Consider the following 21234-nt stretch of genomic DNA (forward strand, 5'->3'; position numbering starts at 1 on the left):
CTCCAGTCAGAGGTGGTATTTGCCGGTTTTCCGAACTACTCTGCTACCGATTCTCTAGAAATGGTCAGAACCTGCTGAATACCACCTCTTCCAGTTATGAAGGGAGGAGCGTCAGAGTATATTCATTAACTGGCAGAGCCATGGTTAACAAAGTCAGCAAGTGAGTAAGCATGGCAACAGACCAGCCAATGGGAGCTGACACCTGGGTGTGGTTTGGCTCTGTGTGCTTTGCTGAGAGTTGAAACTAAAACTAGCTTGCTTGCTGAAACTGATACCTGCTCTGAGCTGCTGCTGCTTGTGTTTTTGCTTATGTTAGATTGAAAAAATATTCAAATGGTATCGTAAACTTTACTCATATTATGATGCCTCCTTCTGACCACACACACATACCATGGATGGAGACTGGCTCCATATTCCAGAGTGGGAGTGAAGCGTTATCTCTTGCTGGGTCTCATAGATGTTTCTTCCAGTCCTTGTTGGTACTCCGTGCACCTCGGTCACATGGGGACACCTGCAACTTTCTTTCCGCCCCGAGACACTGGTCCGGCCTGGCCATTTCTCTTTGCCACTATTGTTGGTCCTCCATAGCCTGTCCACTGCTGTTGCAGCACAGTTAAATTTAGCATGCTTCACAAAGGGAGGTGGGGGTGGCATCCTCTCTTCCTCAAGCCCATTACAACAAACAGCATCAGCTGCAGCCAGGTCGGGAAGTGTCTCAAGGCAGAGAGAAGGTTGTTGTCAGGCTACAGAACTTTTCCCATTCACTCAACTAGAATGAACTTCTGAAAACATATCCAAACGTATCACAAAGGAATTCTTTATTGAGATGAGACAATTCCTGTAGGAGTTCAAAGCAGCATCTGAGGTCTCTCAGGCATACAAGGATACATAAGGGAGTTTAGAACCCCTCCCCTTATCTTGATGTGTATTTAGTGAAACAAAAGCCAGTACATTAATTCCTCCCCACCCCTCTTGTTAGAACAAACTATTCAAGAGATTCCCAAAGTACAATCTCACTGTGGAATTTTTATGACCTTCTCATCTCCTGGTTGTGCCTCTCAGAGGTGATAGTTCTGGACATCTGGCTTTTCTTCCTCCATTGTATCATGTGTGGGTTATACAAATTCGATATAAGATTAAATATATTCAGGTTACATCAAGAAAGGATTTCTTTATCAGCCTCCCCCCCCCCCGCCCCTTTCTTCTTCCACTGAAGAAATGACACACAGATCTGACATCCTGCCCTCCTTAAAAAACAGATAGGTCTACCTGGAAAAAAACAAAAATCGTGTATTACATTTGCAATTCAGGATGATTTGTCAGGGTATTTTTGGTGGAACTTAGGTCGTAATGTGGGTGCTTTTACATGTTGTTTGGCTACCCACTCATTTTCTGAAGAAGGAAGGTGCTTCAAAGCTACTAAATATTGTGAGGATCCATGGTGAGTTCGTGAATCAAGAATGTCTTTAATTTCAAAATGTTGTTCCCCATGTACCATGATGGGGGTTGGAGCTGTGGGAAGGGGAGGGTCTGAGGTTTGAAGTGATCTCTGGTTTGATCAAGCTACAGTGAAATACTGGATGAATCTGCCTAAGTGTTTTTGGAAGTTGAAGCTCTACCGTCACAGGGTTAATAATTCTGCAGATGGGAAAAGGGCCAATGAATTTTGGTCCTAATTTCTTAGAGGGTTGTAATGATTTTAAGAATTTTGTGGACAGGTATACATGGTCCCCAGTCTTGAAAGGTTTAGGTTTGCAACTTTTTTGTCTGCATGAGTTTTGTAAACTGCTCTAACTTCCTGTAAAGATAATCTTACCACTGGCCACATGGTTTGTAAGTTATCCATCCACTCCTTAAGGGAGGGGATTTCAGGATCTTTAGTGGGTACTTCCAGCATGGGGTTGAATTCTTGGCCCGTGGCTACCTGGAATGGGGTGAGCCCCGTGCTACTATGGACTGAGTTATTGTATGCTACCTCTGCAAATGGAAGGTCAGTCCAATTGTCCTGTTGGTGACTAATAAAAACATCTTAAATATTGTTCTATTATGCTGTTCGCCCTCTCTGTCGATCACCCCCATTTGGGGGTAATTTCCTGACAACCCCTGGGTGGAGCCTAATAGGTTTAAAAATGCCTGCCAAAATTTGGATGTGAACTGAACACCCCTATCTGAGATAATCCATTGGGGAGCTCCATGAAGGCGATAGATGTGTATTAGAAACATCTTTGCCAATGCCTTGGCAGTTGGGATCTTTTGGCATGGGATAAAGTGAACCTGTTTAGAAAAAAGATCAGTTACAACCCAAATGACAGTATTTCCAGCACTTTCGGGAAGCTTCACTATAAAGTCCATACAGATCTCTTTCCAGGGTGCTGAAGGGTCTGCTACTGTTTGTAAAAGTCCAGGATATTTTCCTTGTCTTCTCTTTGCAGCAGCACAGGTGGGGCAGCTCGCAACATAGCTTTCAATGTCCTTTTTGAGGGATGGACACCAAAATTGTCTTTTGATGAGGTGCAGAGTTTTTACAAACCCAAAGTGTCCTGCTATTTTGGAGTCGTGGCAGCCTTTCATGAGGTCCATTCTCTGGCTTGCAGGGACATAAAGTTTGTTCTCTACCCAAGCCAGTCCATCTTTGAGTAAACAAGTGTTTTTGTTAGCCTGGAGCCAGTCATCCTTAAGTAGTGCCTCCTTAAATATTGACGTCGTTGTGTCTTCAGTCAGGGATGTTTGGGCCAGATCCTGGTACTCATTTGGGATGTTAATGATTTCAACCAACTGTCCGGTCATGACTGACTCTCTGTTCTCTGTTCCTTTCTTTATCCTTTCCTCTGAGCTATTTGCAAATACTACATCTCTCTGGAATTGTACAGTTCCTGTCCTCCAATTTATTTTTGGACTCCATTTCTGCAGCCATGTGAGACCTAGGGCTAACATCTCTTCCATTCCTGGGGCTACAATGAATGTGAGCATTTCCCTGTGGTTCCCTAGTCTTATTTTTAATGGTTCTGTGGTAAACCTGGCTGGCTCCCCCTCGCCCCGCTATAGTTCCATCTAATTGGTAGAAAGCAATGGGGTTTTCCATTTCTTTCAGTTGGATCCCCAATTTCTCTACAAGGGAGGGATTTATTAGGCATCGGGTGCACCCCAAATCCAGCAACGCTGCAACTTCCTCCCCCTTCCCTCGGCTGGGGATAAACAGTCTCAGGGGTAGAGTGATTGGTTTAACTGGATTGCTTACCAGTGGGTCGTCTTCCAGATCGCTTTTGGACTGGCTCAGGTCCCCTCGGAGCATTGGGAGTTCTTCCTCTCGGTTGGTGGGGGGTCGGAGTCTCATATCTATTCGGCCTCTCGGGCCAGTCTCCTTTCCTCGAGGGCTGGATGTTCCGGGTTTCCCCCCTGCTGGGTGATCTAGCTTTTTGGCAGGGGTCTTTGAATGGCATTCTGCGGGTAACAGGTATGGCTCCTGGTCCTTCGGTTTGTCCCTCTGCCCCCTCAATTTCCGCTGGATCAGGGGTGGTGGCTCGGGTTCTCTCATTTTCTGGTTCCCTCACTCTCCTGCGATGTCGCCTGGTGCATCCCTCACCTCGAGGTTCTCCAGGGCTTCCCTCATGAGGCGTTTTATGTACCGTCTCATTCGGTCATCAGCCGGTGGCTCCTTGTCCCATTCTTCCTGATTCAATAGGGCCTCCAGCTCCAATTTCCACCCAGGTTTACGATTTCCCCAGGTGAAGGTTACTCCTCTGGTTCTTCCATCCCAGCTGTCTCTTTTCCTACACCTATAGACCACCGGGGCTTGGTGGAGGTTTTGTAGGCAGCCTCTCTGTCTTCGATAGGGTGCACCAAGTCAGTATCTGGGTGGGTACCTGTAGACGTTTCTTCCCAGCATTCAGCTTCCCCTTGGTCCTTGCTGTCCTCAGACATTTTCCTTTCTTGCAGGGTCCTCTTGGTAGAGTGAAAGGGTTTTTTTTTTTTTTAATTTCCTCTCTGGGCTGACCTCTCTTGCAGACACTGCTTTATGTCAGGCTACAGAACTTTTCCCATTCACTCAACTAGAATGAACTTCTGAAAACATATCCAAACGTATCACAAAGGAATTCTTTATTGAGATGGACAATTCCTGTAGGAGTTCAAAGCAGCGTCTGAGGTCTCTCAGGCATACAAGGATACATAAGGGAGTTTAGAACCCCTCCCCTTATCTTGATGTGTATTTAGTGAAACAAAAACTAGAACCTTAATTCCTCCCCACCCCTCTTGTTAGAATGAACTATTCAAGAGATTCCCAGGACACATCTCACTGTGGAATTTTTACGAACTTCTCATCTCCTGGTTGTGCCTCTCAGAGGTGATAGTTCTGGCCATCTGGCTTTTCTCCCTCCATCGTATCATGTGTGAGTTATACAAATTCAATATAAGATTAAATATATTCAGGTTACATCAAGAAAGGATTTCTTTATCAGCCTCCCCCCCTTTTTCTTCTTCCACTGAAGAAATGATAGATACACGGATCTGACAGTTGTGCATCTCCCTGAGTGACCGAGGTGCGTCCAGCACCAACAAAGGCCAAAGAAGTGCCTGCAAGACCCAGAGAGCACCAAAGAATCAGAAAGAGAGAGAAAGAGAGAGAGAGAGAAAGACAGACAGACAGAGAGATATGACAGAGAGGAAGAGAGAAAGAGAGAGAGAGAGAGAATGAGAGATGAAGGAGAGATAGAGACAGATAAAGAGAGGGGGAGAGAGAGATGAGAAAGAGAGAAAGAGAGAGAGACAGACAGAGAAAGAGAGGAGACAGACAGAGAGAGACAAAGAGATGAGAGAGAAAAAGAGAGATGAGAAACACAGAGAGAGAGAGAGACAAAGAGAAAGGGGAAGAGAGATGAGAGGGAGAAAGGGAGAGATGAGAAAGAGAGAGATACAGAGATATAGAGAGAGATACAGAGAGAGAGAGAGAGAGAGAGAGAGAGCAAGAAAGAGAGATACAAAGAGAGAGGAGAGAGAAAGGAGAGATCCTAGTGTTTTGTTTTTTGTGGGAAACAGGTCCAAATGGGTCTTTGAGTTAAACACCTGTTGCAGAAACAGGTGGCCAAGCTAAGTGCCTGAAGGAACCCATCCCATCACTGGGAGTCCGGGTGCTTCAGCGAGTGGTGCACTGGATTCATATTACTGGTCTGCAAGATTTCAAATTATGAATTTAGTGGTCCCTGAGGTCCGAAAGGATTCATATTACTGGTCTGCAAGATTTCAAATTATGAATTTAGTGGTCCCTGAGGTCCGAAAGGTTGGTGACCCCCTGGCTTAGTGCACTAGTAATCATAGTTAATCAATTTAAGCTACAAGCAATTGATTTTCCACATTAAAATGATTGTACTTGTTCTATATGTTCATCCCATTATCTCAATCTATCCATAGAACACAGCAGAGGTATGTTACTAAAAGCCACCTGAAGCTTAATGCATATCACCATAACCTTTGCAATGAGTGTCATTTGGTTTCTTTAAAATTCAAATTCTGGGAAAGCATATGCTTTCGGGGGAGCCTGGAACCCCCACAGAGTGTCCCTGGGTGGTGGACAAGGGGGCCCTACCCAGTACGGCTTTTATGCTATGATGATGGGTTGGAGGGAATCAAATACCTCGCGTGGACCAACAGGCCTGGTGAGTGGCAGCGGGCTTATCAGTATCGACCGAAGGCAGAGATCACATTGGTCAGAACAGCTTCAGAAGAACAGCACACAGTCACTTGAACAGCATGTGTACAGTGGTGTAGAAAGCAAAGGGAGGACTACTACATTATATATTTCCCAGGAAAATCATGTTAATGGCAGCAAAACCAAACAATGGCCCCGAGTATGGGCACCCTTTAAATGGATGCTAAGAATCTCCCGGTTTGCTAGAAGCATAATAAACCCAAAACTATGAATTGGAACATGGAATCTGAGAAGCCTGTATGAATCTGGAAAACATACACACTATCAGAGAAATGTCCAAAAACAATTTCTCTATTTTGGGAGTGAGTGAACTGCACTGGTCTGAAAATGGAATGTGTAAAATAGAAGATTATACTATCTACTCCTCAGGTGAAAATAGTAAACATTATTGAAATGGAGTAGCTATTCTCGTAAACAATCTTGTAAAAAAATGTATCAAGTCCTTTATTCCTGTATCCGATAGACTGATGATCCAATTAAATAGTACTCCAGTAAATATGAATGTTATACAAGTTTACACTCCCACAGCTGACAGTGATGAGGAGTTAGAAAAGTTCTATGAAGATAAGAGCAGAGTACTGAAAACTCTAAAAGGTAATGATATCACAATACTTATGGGGGACTTCAATGCAAAAGTGGGAGAAGGAGGTGATTCTCCTGTGGTTGGAAACTTTGGCTTAGGAATCAGAAATGGTAGAGGTGACAGATTTGTAGACTTCTGCAAGGAACATAGGCAATGTGTGATGAATACTTTTTTCAAGTTGCCAAAAAGATGCCTCTACACTTGGAGATCACTGGAAGATTTACAAAATAATATTGTAAGGAACCAAACTATTTTACAATAAACAAAAGATTTAGAAACTGAGTAAAATCAGTAAAGACATACCCAGGTGCAGATGTACCATCCAATCATAATCTACTACTTGGTGAAGTCCAGCTGAAACTAAAAAGGATGAAAAACCTTGAATCCTCCTAAATCAAGAATTGACAGTGACTTCATCATTAAGCATGGAGATAAAAGAAAAATGAGAAATTCATTTAAGAATAACCAACAACCTAAATAATGAAAATGTAGAAGTTAACTAGAATACATTTAAAAATGCAATAGTAGATGTAACAAACTCAAAACAGAGAGAGGAGTACCACAAGAAATAACAGTGGATGACGGATGAAATTCTTCATCTCATGAATGAAAGAAGCTCTTATAAAAATAAAAACAAAGAAAAATACAATGAACTGTAGAAAACAATTAGAAGAAAAATTCAATTGGCAAAGGAAAAGTGGTTTGCAAAGAGATGCAAAGAAATAGAAGAAAGAGCATGTATGCATGATAATTTCAACTTACACAAGAAAGAGAAACAAAAAGAAAACCAACAACTTAGTTGACAAGGAAAGGGAAATTATCTTGGATGAGGATGAAAAACTAATAAGATGGAAGGAATATATTGAAGAATTTTTGAGGACACTAGAGATGATATTGATATGGGAAGTATAACAACTGGACCAAACATCACTAGGGAGGTGGTTGAGCATGCAATAAAAATAGCAAAAACAAGAAAAGCCACAGGATCTGATGATATTACAGTAGAAATTTTAAAATTGCTGGAAGACAATGGGAAGAAATCTTCAATCGAATATATGAAACAGGAAAGATACTAAATGATTGGCTAAAGTCAACCTTTGTGACAATCTTTTAAAAAAAAGCAAAGAAGTATACCAAATACAGAACAATAAGTTTAATGAGTCATGCCCTGAAAATATTCCTGAGAATAATTCACACAAGAATATGTAACAAAATTGAGGAATGTCTAATGTTAATACAGTTTGGTTTCAGAAACAATCTTGGTACATGAGATGCCCTATTCAGCATTCAAGTTCTTGTACAATGTTGTAGAGATGTCAGTCACAGGATTTACATGTGCTTCATTGATTTTGAAAAAGCATTTGATAAAATAAGATACAGCAAATTATTATAAATCCTGAAACAAGTGGGACTAAATGACAAAGACATACAAATTATAAAGTATCTATATTGGCATCAGGTAGCAAATGTGAGACTAGGCCAAAAATACTCAGAGGATACAGAAATACGAAGAGGGGTCAGACAGGGCTGTATTCTGTTTCTGCTGTTGTTAATAGCTACTCTGAGTCAATTTTCAACAAAGCACTGGAAAACATTGATGCTGGCCACAAAGTAAATGTGTTTGGATCAACAATTTAAGATATGCTGATGATACAGTTCTGCTTGCCAGTAACCATGAAGACCTTCAGTTTCTCATCAACAGTCACAGAAATATCTGAAAAATACAACTTAAAACTTAACACCTCAAAAACTAAGATCATGTCATCAGCAATCAATGCATTAATTTACCACTGATAACTTTGGAAGGAATACCACTAGAAAAAGTCAAAAGGATCACGTACCTCAGTTCTAATTTGCATGAAAGCTGAGACATGACCACTGAAGTAAAGACAAGGACAGAGAAAGCTCAAACAGCATTCTTCAAAATGAAAAAGGTCTTCTGCAGTCACAACATAAACCTAACACTGAAAATCAGACTTGTCAGATGTTATATCTTTTCTACCCTGTTCTATGGAGTAGAGTTGGTCTCTGACAGAAAGCCACTTGAAAAGACTAGAACCATTTGAAGTGTGAATTTACAAGTGGCTGTTACGTATAAGCTGGGTGTCATGTCTCCAGGGCATGCTTGAACCGTGACACCACGCGTTGTGCCATGTCAGACTATGCTATCGAGGGGGAAGTGCTGTTAACCACCCAGCCTGGGGCTTTGACTGTTCCACAGAGATAACGAGCCTTGCTGACGTCACACGCTGAGCTGTTACAGCCTGTGGGCGGTTGTAGACAAAATGATTTGGTTGCTGCCTGTTGAACTAACGATCTTGGGAGGGGTGGAGGGTCACTTCATAGGCATAAATACAATGCTGGAATATGATATTTGGACAAGTATAGTAAATAGGGGTAAATAATTAATGGATAAAAAGCACGGTGTTTAGGATGTTACATGGTGACCATATGTGATCCAGCAGCGTTCACCGGATGGTGGATAAACTCATTAAGTTGTTAACTGGTGTATAAATACAGCTCTGGCTGCGAGGTGCACCAGAGCTGACTTTAATTCCTTTTGGTTACTCGTTGTTACCTGAATCCGGAACACTGTATGGACGAATAAAGACTCATTTGATCATTACCTAGAGACCTTTGTTTCCCTTCCTGCCTGGAATCCAGCGAAACAGCTGAGAAGAAAGTCAGCTCTCTTCAAATCCTCTTGTGTGCCTGTCATCCCCCCCCAATCCCGTGAACTGTTTGGTGTGCTGCGTTGGGGAGCGATGGCGGAAGGCATAGACATGGATTCGGTTTTGCTGCTTGCATCGGAGGTGGATGAGGAAGAGATTTCTCTGTGGGATGACGGAGTGCATGAGTCTACAGAGGGGTTTGTAAGTGGAGGCACACCATCTGCTGGTGATACTGGGGCTATTCCCAAAGATATACAAAGAGTTACTAAACCTAAACTACGTAAGATGAGGGAAGATCGTAGGAGTGATTTGGAGTTCCAGGAGGAGTGTGGGGAATGGGGCATTCATGGAAAAACCCCTGCTTTTGCACCTCTCAATACCGGAGTGTTTGAGAAGTGGAGAGAAAGGAAAATAGTTGAGGAAGATGCCTGGAGTACCTCCACCTCCAGTTTGGGAGCCAGTACTATAGAATTATTAAGAATAAAGTATGGAGATCTGAGTATACAGGATTCCAGACCAAAAGGAAGATGGGAGTGATCAGGAGCTCGTACTGATACTTCATATTTCAGTTCTATCCCTAGGGAGGGGAGAGAATGTAATAGTAAGAGGACTGAAAGGGACTTGACACCTGGATTCGATGCATCATTGGCTGATGCTGCCGGGCCATCAGAACCCAGGACAGGGGAGACAAGGTCTAGTTTTGCTCAAAGGGAGTCACCACCTTGACATAGGCAACAGGAGGGTTCTTGGGGTCATCAGGGAATGTCTGGACAGTGGCCACAACATATGGTGTGGGGACCACTACCTTTGCAAACTACGTTTGATGATAACCCAGACCGTATTGCACTGTTCCTAAGCCAAGTGGTTAATCACCTGGAATTATATGCATCTTGCTATCCATCCCAGTGGTCCATAGTGGTGGCTATTACGGGAGTTTTAACAGGGGATGCAGTGGACTGGGTTGCAGAGTTACATAGCGAATGGGCACGAGAGTTGGTAGATGTCAGTCTGTTCTGGATTCACTCCGTAATCATTTTGAAGATAGATCCCACATCCACAAAACTGAGGAAGCTATAAGGGCGTTGAGGCAAATGGGAAACTGGCAACTGAATATGTAGGGATTTCTGACATTTGGCTGGGAAGTTAAGGTCTTGGCCTGAGCATCTGTTGGTCCGAGAATTCTGTGCTGGCTTAGATCGTGGTTTAGGACAGGCTTGTCTATATAGAGTCCCTCAACGTTTGACAGAATGGTACAGAATGGTGGCTGAACTAGATGTCAGGCTAAAGAAGTTCAGAACCAAGCCTGATTCTTTCCGAAAGATACCTAAAGCAGATCTCAATATCATGGGAGGTCGGAGCAGACCAGGAAACGGTCCACCGAGTGGCAGGGGTCATCCAGCTATCGTCCAGGTGTTTCAGATGTAATCTAGTAGGGCATAGGGCATTGGAATGCCCCGAACTTGCCAACAAAGTTATGAAACAAACAGCAAAGGCATGTCTGGGAGCAGTGACAAAATTTGGTTTTAGGAAACAAGGAAGTAGTACGAAAGATCACAAGGACTGGTTCAGAAAATGAAGGGGGAAGCGTCATCATCAAGACACCATCAATCGGATGAACGTAGTCAACCCAGAGCAGTGTCAGGGTTGGATGATAGTGGTGAGGAAAGCCACAATGATACAAGGGTGAGTGCTCCAGTTCACCCTTTCATGATACCAGTGATATTGGATGGTGGGAATATGGGACTAAGGAGTAGATATGGGGCCCTGATAGACACAGGATGTACCAGGTGTCTTATTAGCCAACGAGTAGTGGATGAACTGAAGTTACAGGTGGAACAATTGCCCACACCAATAAGTTTCAAACAGGCAGATGGGTCCCTGCTTCAGGGATCCCCAGCTATGACAATGACTACTCCTATTAAACTTGAAAATGGAGCTCATTGGGAACAGCTACGATTTATTGTTGTCCCACATATGCACGAGGCACTAATACTAGGCCTTGTGTGGTTGGATAGGTGGGAGCCCATTATATGGTGGGAGGGTGGCTGTTAACTGGTGTATAAATACAGCTCTGGCTGCGAGGTGCACCAGAGCTGATTTTAATTCCTTTTGGTTACTCATTGTTACCTGAATCCGGAACATTGTATGGACGAATAAAGACTCATTTGATCATTACCTTGAGACTTTTGTTTCCCTTCCTGCCTGGAATCCGGCAAAACAGCTGAGACTGGGTTGACAAAATCAGACATGAGGAGGTGATAAGACAACTGGGAAAGCCAAGGGAAATCATCATAACCATAAAAAAGTTAAAGTTAGAATATTTTGGACATATAATATGACACCCAGAAAAAAACCTTGGAAGTTACAGAGACAGGTCCCCCACCCAAGAAGTGGCTGAAACGCTTCCACGGTTCCCGCCGCTGCTGCCGCTGTTGTTGGAAATGGCGCTGGCGAGAGAGGGACAGCTGCAGCTAGGCCTGGGTGCTTGGAATGCAGGAACGGGCTGCACACCAGGACTTTTGCAAACTTTCAGAGCCCGAGGCTGGAGCACCAAGGGTAGCAGCAGCAGAGACGCTCGCTCGGCTCTTCTCACGCCCACCCAGCTGCTCGGGATTAAACCAAAACACAGCATACAGCACTCCCAGGTACCTCAAAATGTTTTTTTTCCTATTGTTACGGGGATGGGGGGAAAGCAGGAGCGACTCAGATGCTGTTGTTGGAGATGGTGCTGGCGAGAGAGGTGCCAGCACCAGTGGGAACCATGGAAGCTACAGAGGCTTGAGAATCGGCTGAAACGCTGCCAGACATCCACACCAATGCCTGCTGACCTGGGAAAGGGAGGGATAAGGGAGCCCTCCATGCTCCACCATGATTGGCTGTTAGGAGTGGCTGATGGTGAGGTGTAGCTGCCCACAGGGCACTCCGAATGGCAAGTCCCCCCCACCTTCCCCCCCAATTTCGCTTGTTTTAAACTAGGCCTAAATTTGGGGGAGGGGCTTAATTTCATTTTATGCCTAGAAAACATGCTGTGTCTTCTTATTGGGGGGGGGCATATTGTTGGAGAAACACGGTATTAGTGAAATGCTACTAAAATGAAATGAGTATAACATTATGTATAATATTATAATGATGTATTTTTTTAAATGTATTCTGGAAGAAGCCATTTTATAAATTATATTTAACTGTGGTTCCTCTTCAACATTCCCCAAACCTTCTGTTGCTTTATATTTCATGGAAATATAGGACAAATAAGATTCATAGATTCTAAATGATATGGGGAAGTTAACATGAATACTACTATACATTCATTCTTTAGTCCATGATAGATCATAGCTCAACCACTTAAAATTTAATAAATGAACAGACAATGAATTATGCAGTTTATAAAAGAGACTTGTTAAAGTATTGAAGAATTTTGTGAGAAGGACAAAGAAAAAATGAAAAGAAATCAAGTTCTAGCATATTATTTAAAGAGACTAAAGTTCAAGTCTGTAAAGAAACAGAACATAAAATTGGTTTATGTGATCAATGTTAAAATAGATGTATTATCTCTTGTAATCTTTAATGGACTTTTGCTGATCATAACTGAATTACAAAGATTTAAGGATTTGTTCATAGATAAGATATGGAAAAAAGAGATTAATTGTTATATTTTAAGAGAAGGTGATATATTACTAAAACTGTTATACTTGTGATGAAGGGGAAAGTCATAAATTGCAAAATGTCAATGGGAAAAAAGCAGAGAATCTTATACTGAGTGATTACTTTAAAGGGGGATTCAGAAAAAAGGGTATTTTTAAGCAGTCTATTAATCAAGAAAATGTATTTGATGAGGAAAATAACTCCTTAAAACTAAATTATTTTAAATCAGAACATTCATTTTTTTTAAGGAAAATGTTGTATATTAAAAAGTACAACAGCGAATTCTCTCTCTCTGTCTCTCTCTCTCTCTCACACACACACACAGGGGCGGGGGAGAGAGAGAGGGGGACAGAGAGGCACACAGAAAGAGGGAGGGAGCAAGGGAAGGAGAGAATGTAAATGTTACTTTAATTAATAAAGTGTTCACAAGTAAAGATAAAACAGAACCAGTCTAGCATTACCTGGACTTCTGCATTCATATTATATTTGAATCCCAGATTGCTAAAGAAGAGAATTGCACTGATCTTTCACTTTAAATAGCATAAAAAGAGTGATGAAAGTAGCATTTTCTAATTTAATATTCTTTTTTTAATTGTGTAGTAGGAAGTCCTAGAATATATTTAATTGAATAAATTATGATTTTTAAAAGAAAATGTAATTATTTAAAGGTTTATGACAACTGAATGAAAATATATTAAAAGTAATATTTCTATTTTTAAATAATGTAGCTGCATAAGCCTCAAATATTCTAGATCAATGGAAATTCTAAGTAACTATAGCAAAAATGATCTATATTTCCTATGTACAGGTCTTTTGCAAATAAATGACTAAGTTATACAAGTATTCTTCAATGTCCAAAATAATTTCAAAAATATATCTGACATAGTATTTAACTCAATTTAGAAACCATTTTTAGATCACAACTTTATGTATCTTGTACAAACTTTGACCAAAATTTGTGAAAATGAAAAATCGAGATTTCTCTTTGGTTTTAATATTCTATTCTCCAACAATCTGCTAAATGGGAATAGTTTTTCAAACTGCTTTAATAGTAACCACTATAATTCTTAATCTCAGATTGTTTATAGTATCCTGATTATTACTATTGATATTTATATCTCACCTGGGTTTTTACACTGTAATGTAGTTTTTACTTATGCTTAGTTATTCAAAACAAGAGTTATTGGAAAAAAAATACCCAATTTTATGATACTTGTAAATTTCCTGCTTATTTACTTTGTGTTTTATCTTTTTTATTTTTTCTTGTCTTTCTTTTTTTCATTTCTGAAAAATACTTAAAATATATTTTAAATCAAATAATTCAGCCAAGTTTTGGTGCTGCTCGAAAATTAAAGTTTCACTGAATGAGTTATGGTTTTACCATATATTCATAACACCCATGCTACTAGCAGATCATATACTCATAGCTCCCATGCTACTAGCAGATCTTAAGCATCAATTTCAGGTACCAATTCCTCGGAACTATTGACTCACAGTAAGGTGTTGGACAGATGAGTGCTGAGGGAACAGCACAGCTGCTTCTTAGCTATAAAGGCTGATAGCTACCTTCAACAGTTACACTAATGGCTAACTCTTGTCAAAGGTACTGTGTAAAAAGCACAATCTTGTCTTTCAGTTCAAGGTTTGTGATATACTTTTATCAGCAATAACACAAAAAATCATTTTGAGGCCCATTTTCATCAATTTTAAATTGGTCAAAGCATTTGAACTTTTATGCTGTTTGCTTTTGAATACCTTCATAACAACTACAGAATTTACATTTGCTAATTGATCACCTATTTATTGCTAATTTATCATCCATAAAAGTATGCTGTTAGGTCATTTGAATCATTTGAAAACATTCTGCTATCTTTAAGCTGAAGATGTTGAAACTTCCAATTTTATCTGTCTATGATTGATAGACTAAATTGTACACAGTAATTTTTAATATATCAGGAATGCAGCATCTATTATACAAGTCATACTACCTAAGATTCCACAGGAAGTAATTAGTTATCAAGATTGTTAGCCCAATCCTTTATGAATTTATCTATTGCCTTATTAAAATCAGGTCAATTAGTGGCCATAATTACAGTTCAATTATGCACCAACTAAGTCTTGAATCTCCTAAACATTTTATTTTAATGGATGACCTTGCTTTATAACATTCTAAAATGAGAATACACACATCACATTTCCCTCTCCACACATGATCTATAACATCTCCCCTTACTCCTCTTTTCCCCCAAGCTAAAGAACCTTAGACACTGTAATTCTTCTGGACAAAAGAAATGTTCTAGCCCTATGATCATTCTGATCTCTCTTTAGTTTATATTTACTAGCACTGGAATGTCTGCAGCCAATTCATAAATTCCTGTAAATTACAAATAAAACTATTTGTGAACATGGGCAATATGATATAATAGCAATAGCACTTAGACTTATGTACTGCTTCACAGTGCTTTATAAAGCAGTTTACAGAGTCAGCATATCGGCCCCAACAATTTGGGTCCTCATTTTACCAACCTTGGAAGGATGGAAGGGTGAGTCAACCTTGAGCTGGTATGGAGTGAGCAGTAAGTTAACCTGCAGTACTGCATTCTAACCACTGCTCCACTACAGCTCTGAAGCTTCACTTAAAGCTTTACATTTGGTGAATGAAGCTTCACCAACTAGTAATTGTAATTTCAGCTCCCAGAATTCTAGCTAATATTGATTTAGTGCTGTCAATTTTTTTTGGAATTTAGCCTAAGGCAGTGGTGGCTAACCGTTTTTGGGCTCCTGTGCCAAAAATTGGGCATGCACATTCATGTGCCAACACCCAGAAGGCAATATGTGTGCCCCCCCACACCCCCTGTGCATGCACACATAATCCCCCCCATGCTGCTCCGTCACCTGCACTGTGCCTCCCAGCTGATTTTCAGCCCGTTTGAGACCTTTTCGGCCTCCCAGAGGCTTGAGGACAGCTTCTGCAGCCTTTTCAGGCCAAAAAATAGGCCCGTTTTGTCACTTCCGGTATTACCGGAAGTGACAAAATGGGCCTATTTTTCAGCTTGAAAGGCTGCAGAAGCTGTCCTCAAGCCTCTGGAAGGCCGAAAATCAGCTGGGAGGCGCACGCGTACGCAATGAAGTAAGTTTGCCTGCAGCTCGCATGCCAGCACAAATGGTTTTGAGTGCCACCTGTGGCACGCATGCCATAGGTTCACCATCACATGCCTAAGGCATTAAGAGGGCATCAAGTTTAAAAAACATGTAATATGATAAGTGAAAATTTTTGAGGTAATTAGGCTTGATGATTATTTGTAAAATCCAGAGAACAAAACCAAAAATAAAAACATAGTTTTCAAGTGGTTGTTGTCCTAGCTGATAACAATCAATGTTTTCAAATTAATACAATCTTTCCCTGGCACTGAGAATGTGTGAATTCTGAAGTAACCAGTAAACTATTCATATATTTCTGGCAAGATATAGTCATTCTGTTATTGATGACAAAGCTTTCTGTGACTACAGTATTGAACTCCCACTAGAAATAAATTACAAGTTGATGGGTGTCAATTCAGTGTATACAACATTATTCACACATATTAAAATATATTAGTATATTGCAACATTTATTAGCCAGATTTTACAATTATATTGTAGATAATTAGCCAGCAGACCAAGACAAGCAAGGCAACAGAAAGCATCAGGTGTTTAAAATTGTGGATGATCGCTGTTTTTCCTGAATCAGAAGGTACTGTATTATTAAACTGTACTCAGAAAGGCTATATTTATTTCTCACCTGAACATTCATACATAGAAACAGGGTCCTCTAATCTTTGTTTATCAAAGCACATCCAATCAATAAAATATATAAAGATTATATCATCATACCACATGTGGTCTATTTCTAGTCTAGATTTATTGCACTGCAAAAGTCAAATGCCTACATGATGGAATTGGTGACTATATTGATTTATTCCCACATAGAGACACATACACCCCAATATATAAGATCTTTGATCCCTAACATGAGAAATAGCAATCTAATCCAGATCTATAGAGAAATAAAAATTCTGACACAACCCTTATTAGTAGCTATGAAAGCAGTATGGTTCTATAGTTGTTCTTCATAATGTGAGTTCCACCCAATAACTTGATGATTTTTTAAAGAAAAAAATAACATATTGATCCAAGTTATGTCCTTTGTCATTAAAAAGTACTGAGATTGTCTTGGTTACAAACAACAGTTTGAAAAAGAAAGCATTTTATTACAAAGCAGACTTAAAAATCAGACATATTTTCAATAATTAGCTGTATTTTATAATAGTGTCAAACTTCTCCTGCACTGTTTCAACAAAACCATAGTTCTGTACAGAACCTTTTAGAAGCCAGTATGTTGAGATGAAGAAAGATTCAAGAAAGCAATGGTATAGGTGGAGCTAAGATTAATCTATATATTATGTATTTGAATTGTTAACTGATTTCATTGGACTTGATGAACTAACTAGGTATGGAAGTGTATTACAAATATGTTACTCTTGTATTGGTATTATTTCCAATATAAAGTAACTGATTCTTCTCTGCAAGTCTAATCAGAAATTTATTCAAGGGAATTTTCTATGAATCAGATGGCTGTGATTTATAGACCAAACTTTATTAATCATAGTTCAAATGGAAATAAACTTGCTTATTTTAAAAAAATCACCAGAGTTTTCTATAAATTCCTTTTTTTAAAGCAAATTTTCTGCTTACAATTCCAGAAATATGAGGCCTCATTCTTTGTGGGCTAATGTCATAATTATTATTGAATTTATTTGGCCTTGAGTTTTCTCTCAATGAATATAAGTTTCAAAATGTGTGTTTATAAGCCTGAGCAACTAAGATCTCATATAAACATTTGGTGGTCAGAACAATAATTTGCATTTTATACTAACTTTTTGTAGCAGGTAGAAACATAAATATTGTATAATAGTATACTGAATTCTTATAACAACTGTAAGAAACAAGATGGATATTATCATTTAAAGGTATTTTAATCCACTTCTACACCCAATTAGTTCATCAAGTCCAATGAAATCAGCTTACGATTCAAATATACTGTATATAGATTCATCTTATACAACTGCTCTCTTGAATCCTTCATCTCAATATACTGGCATCTAAAAGGTTCTGTACAAAACTGGTTCTGTTGAAACAGTGCAGGAAAATCCTAAAGTAATTTCAGAATTAGAACATACATAGTAAAGTGTGATGGAGAAAAATTATGATGCTAGGAATATTCCTGAAAAATTGCATACTAATCTTTAAGAGTTGCCACAGTGTAATTCTGACCCCTGAAGGATGGAAACAGGAGTTAATTTTCTGTGTGTTTGTGTGTGTGTGTGTGTGTGTGTGTGTTCTATCTGTTCTAAGGATGGAAACAGGAGTTAATTTTCTGTGTGTTTGTGTGTGTGTGTTCTATCTGTTCCAGTCCCTAACCTGTATTAATTCAATGTATTAGTGTATGTAACCTAGGGAGCCACTTTAAAATAAAGAAGCGCAAAAGACATGTTTGAGGAAAAGTGATTCCAGGCTGCTAAGAAAATTTATCATTTGTAAAGTTTCTAGAATTGAATATATCATGATCCTGAGGTGGATGCTGTTTCTCAGTCTCTTGTGTCCCTATTGTATACTCTTTAGTCATTTGTTTTGTATAAAGGGGGACATTACAATTAGTCTCCATCGGATATGCAGGGACCTCAAACTATGTTGTTAATTAGCTATGTATTTCATGTAGTTTCAAATTTATCAACAATTTAGGAGAGCCACCCTTATAATCTTACATTACAAAAGGCTCTGTTTTGTAACTTAAAGACTTGGCTACAGTGCTTAACCAGTAAAGAAAGTTGCACAAAGCTTTTAATTAATAACCAACCAAAGCTCTAAGGCATATTTATTCCCATCAAGACAAACCATGTCCTTATTCCCACAATGACCTAAGGATCCACTTTTATATTTTTTTCAGTTGGTTATCAAATTTGTATGCTACCACATCAAATAATTGTAGGTCACTTTTCTTAACTAGAGTCTTATTTAGAGAGAGGGGATGCCTTTAACTAAAAAAAAAAAGCAGGTTACACCAATTATTCATTTTCAGTTAACTTGAAGTCTGTTGAAATGAGCAGTGCTGATGGGTCAGATTATGTTTCTTTTTGTGTGATTGAACATTTTTTAAGTATTGCTCTGAAAGCAGGTGTAGTTGATTTATAAATGTAATGTTTTATTTGTTTTTATGGCATCCCAGATGGAACTATGGTGGGAGGATGGGAGTTATTTATTTCCCTCAATATCAGATTAGCTGGGTTTGTCTTTTATCAGTAGTCTTCCAAAGTTAACCCAACTAACAGAATAAAAATGTTATTGGATGCATTGAAGTTACATAATAGTTCATTGTGCTTAGCTATAGCTATCTTCCTTTTCAAGCAGCATACATGTTACACCACATCCATTAAGAGTGAACTATTAGCCATACATGGGAATCTACATTCTAGCACACACTATATAAGTTTAGCATTGCAGTGCAGTGTATTGTACCACGTCATCACTATTGATTCCCACAGTCCTTCCTCTCTTCCTCTCATCAAAATGCATTTTTCAGAAAAAAGGTTGACCAATGGATATTGCTTTGCACCAAGGGTTACAAAGTCCTTCTGATCTACCAAGGCCCTGGATACATTTGCCCCAATAAGCTTTGGGCAAAGCTGCTGAGGTCATTATCACTTTTTACTGATCTCCAGCTCTCTTGCACGTGGGCTGGGTCTCAGGGTATCAAGACATAACTATTTGGACAAGAAATGACAATGTTTTTCCAGAAAGGGGGAATACAAAGCAACAGAGAACCATCAGAAACATTATGTGCCTTTTTTTAAAGAAAAGTGTTCATTGGTCAAATTTCCCAGCAATGTCAGGTCCACAGCAGTATTAATTCCCACTACCTCATAATGCCAATGAATCTAGATTAGGCACTTTAAACTTCTGCAACTTGATCAAAGCAAGGGCTGTCAGTGTCTAGTACAGTTCTAAGTTAACACTGCACAGAGCTTGAGGGGAAATAAAATAATCCATTTTACATTAAAAAGGGTCCATCACTGATACTCCTCTGACTGCTATACATTTTGTTCAATTCCAAAATACGTCACACAGAGAAGATGGAAAGGATTTGGAAGAATGTCTACCCAGACTGCAAACAAGCTGATTTTCCATTTCAGGTTGTCTTGCCCAGCTTTGATTTATCACAAAATGCACTCTCCAAAATACCTACTGCAGTTCTTCTACTGAACTAATAGTAGAGCATTCTCTCTCTCTCCTCCCTGTGACACACATTAAACACACACAAGAGCAAGTGAAATGCAGCAATCATAAAAGTAGCAATTCAATCATAAACTGCCAAATTTAGCAATGATTAGTTTTTACATAGGTTTGGGGGAAGGAAGGAAGAGAGAAGATTATCTTACCGATCAGAGTCTTGTAAAAAAAATTCTTCTCCCGGTATCAGTCAGTAAGATTAGTACTGATCATCACAATACGTAGTCAGGGAACCCACGGTGTTAAGAACTCCTCTGGATTATTTTTTCTTAATGCTAACAATTAAGAAGGGAAAAGAGATGCCCATTTATAAGCGCCAAGTTCACCATCCAAGCATATAATTCCACGTAGAGCTAGAGATCCATTGCAAGATTTGCTTCCTGCTCGTCCTCAAAGTGGCCAGGTTGTTCACCGATGGTACAATCCAGGCGAGAAGCCCAAATTAAAATCCGAATATGAAAGGCAAAAGAAGGCGGAAAAGCTTGCTAGAAGCAGGTGAAAAGGATGAAAAAATCGATGAGCTAATAAGTCTATGAGCTGTAGGACAAGAAAAGGAGTCCTGGGTTATGAGCATGGAGCCTTTTCAAAATATCTCGGAACACATGTAAAAATTCCAAAGCCACCGCAAAGCCATAAGAAGCCCGAAGCCCGGGTATATTCACAAGTATCCTACAATAACGAATCCGACAGGGTTTTCCTTGCACTGTACCGCTATGTGGAAAGCACACAGCTCCTGCTGTTTCAGGAGGTGTCTCCTGGGCCCTAAAACTCTCGGTCGGCAGAAGGCTTCTCCCCCCGCCCCCCCTTAAAAGAAAAAAGGAAAGCAGGAGGAAGGAGAAACCTCACAGTTTTCCGATTGCCTTCAATGATGCTAATCTTCGGTGAAAATGACAAATCAACAAACAAAAAGCAAGCATGAGAAAAAAAAAACACCAATCTACTCGGCAGGCGACAAAGGAGGGATAAAGAGGGAGCAGGGGAGAACGAAAGAAGAGGACGAACTGAAGCTGCAATGAAATGCATAAATGATTCCAGTGTTTCTACAAAATCGGCTCATTTGACTGAATGCATTCTCTGCTTTGCTGCAAGTCATAAAGAAACTGTTACTGCCACCCGATGGACAGTTCGGTCCTAACCAATCTACACCAAATTACCTCTGCAAAGCCTTCACAGAGAAGAGGAGGCAAGAAGGTTGAGGAAAGGGACAGTAAAGAAAGAATCGTTACTATCAACTTGTTTCGGAAACAGATCATTAGAACAGCTCCTTTGTCCTCCTCCCCACCCTATCCCATCACATGAACACCGAA

General features: G+C 39.9%; 1 protein-coding gene across 1 annotated transcript in view; it reads right to left on the reverse strand.

The window, feature by feature from the left end:
- IL1RAPL1 (interleukin 1 receptor accessory protein like 1) overlaps positions 1 to 20684 on the reverse strand; it is a 1645997-nt gene extending 1625313 nt beyond the window's left edge. The window contains exon 1 of the mRNA XM_087938178.1: positions 20077 to 20684. The gene's annotated coding sequence lies outside the window, so the exon portion shown is untranslated. The remainder of the gene's footprint in view (positions 1 to 20076) is intronic.
- Between the last annotated feature and the right edge of the window lie 550 nt (positions 20685 to 21234).

The sequence above is a fragment of the Pseudonaja textilis genome, chromosome 8 (assembly GCF_049901715.1).
Source record: "Pseudonaja textilis isolate UNSWEBS1 chromosome 8, rPseTex1.2, whole genome shotgun sequence".
Taxonomy (NCBI): Eukaryota; Metazoa; Chordata; class Lepidosauria; order Squamata; family Elapidae; genus Pseudonaja; species Pseudonaja textilis.